The sequence below is a fragment of the Drosophila miranda genome, chromosome XL, assembly GCF_003369915.1.
Source record: "Drosophila miranda strain MSH22 chromosome XL, D.miranda_PacBio2.1, whole genome shotgun sequence".
In the NCBI taxonomy this organism is placed as follows: domain Eukaryota; kingdom Metazoa; phylum Arthropoda; class Insecta; order Diptera; family Drosophilidae; genus Drosophila; species Drosophila miranda.
In genome coordinates this window covers 17409420-17410637 of record NC_046673.1, presented here as the reverse complement: position 1 = coordinate 17410637, position 1218 = coordinate 17409420, and the positions used below count along the sequence as shown (strand labels likewise).

The 1218-nt window shown below is 44.3% G+C and overlaps 1 non-coding gene across 1 annotated transcript; it reads left to right on the top strand.

Annotated features, from left to right (window-relative positions):
• Positions 1-416: 416 nt before the first annotated feature.
• On the top strand, positions 417-498 carry Trnas-aga. Its single transcript has one exon. It is a non-coding gene; the product is annotated as a tRNA-Ser (tRNA).
• The last annotated feature ends 720 nt before the right edge of the window (positions 499-1218 follow it).

The window sequence follows — 1218 nt, the reverse complement described above, 5'->3', positions numbered from 1 at the left end:
TGTTCGGCGTACTTCTGCCACTCAATGGGATTCTGGCCACACCGTCTATTGCTGTTTTTTCGGCCTAATGTTTATACATATATCCATGAATCGTCATCTGTGTAGATGTTTTCTGTATACAGAAGCAGCTCGATGGTATTTTTGGATCGTGTGGAAACTCGAGCCACTTTTAGGGCGATTTTTAGATTGAGTGGCGGCCAACGTGAGGTGTGAGGTGATCATGGAAAATCTTATCAATCTCAGGATGTCAGTTTATCGCAGAAAATACCAAACTTTCTAATGCAAATGACGATTGGGCCCTAATAAGGCAAAAAGTGGTCTAGGCCAAAAGTATAAATTGTAGCCCTGAGATAATCGTATAGAAGACCCTCGTCGATTGCCGTTTCACGGCGATTGGGCAGGCAGGTGTCACCGAAGCAGTCGTGGCCGAGCGGTTAAGGCGTCTGACTAGAAATCAGATTCCCTCTGGGAGCGTAGGTTCGAATCCTACCGACTGCGTAGAATGACCCCATATTTTGTATCTTCTTTGTCTTTAAATATTTTTTTTCCCCATTATTTCTCACTGACTTTAGTGACCCAAGAAAAAAATCATAGACGAGGGAAACAAACTCGAATTGTAATTAACCCCATATTGATTGAATTTTAAAGGCTTTTAAAGCCCGTGCCACCCGCTGGGGCACAGTCTGAACAGTCCGCCAGAGAGGGACCCAGAAATGGACTCAGCATTGGATCATTGACCCCGGGACTCTTAAGATGGCAGACGAAGAAGTGTTCCAGAGATGCCAAGCGCGTGATAGACAGGCGACGAGCGAGAGACGACGACAACTTGCGCAAATCAACGACAGAAATCAGAGCAACGCATGAAGCCGACGAAAAAAATTCGCGAAAAAAAAAGAGAAGACAAGAAATGGGCAAATGTTAGATACGCGTATCTTTCGGTTTGATTTCGGGGCTTTCTGGCGGTTGTTTCTGCCGAGAGATAAACGACCGCACAAATGAAAGACTTTGACCCAAATTCGGCTCAAAGCCTGCGTTGATTAATCGACTTTTGCGCTGCTGCTCATCTCACAGATACGAAAAAAAAACAAAAAAAATAGAATTTGCACAGCTGCTCCACAGGCCCAAACCCAAAGCCAAAGCCCAGACCCAAGTCCGAACTAATTGAGGAAATCGAATGTAAAATTATGTGAGCAGCAAGCAAAAAAAAATATTCGCAAA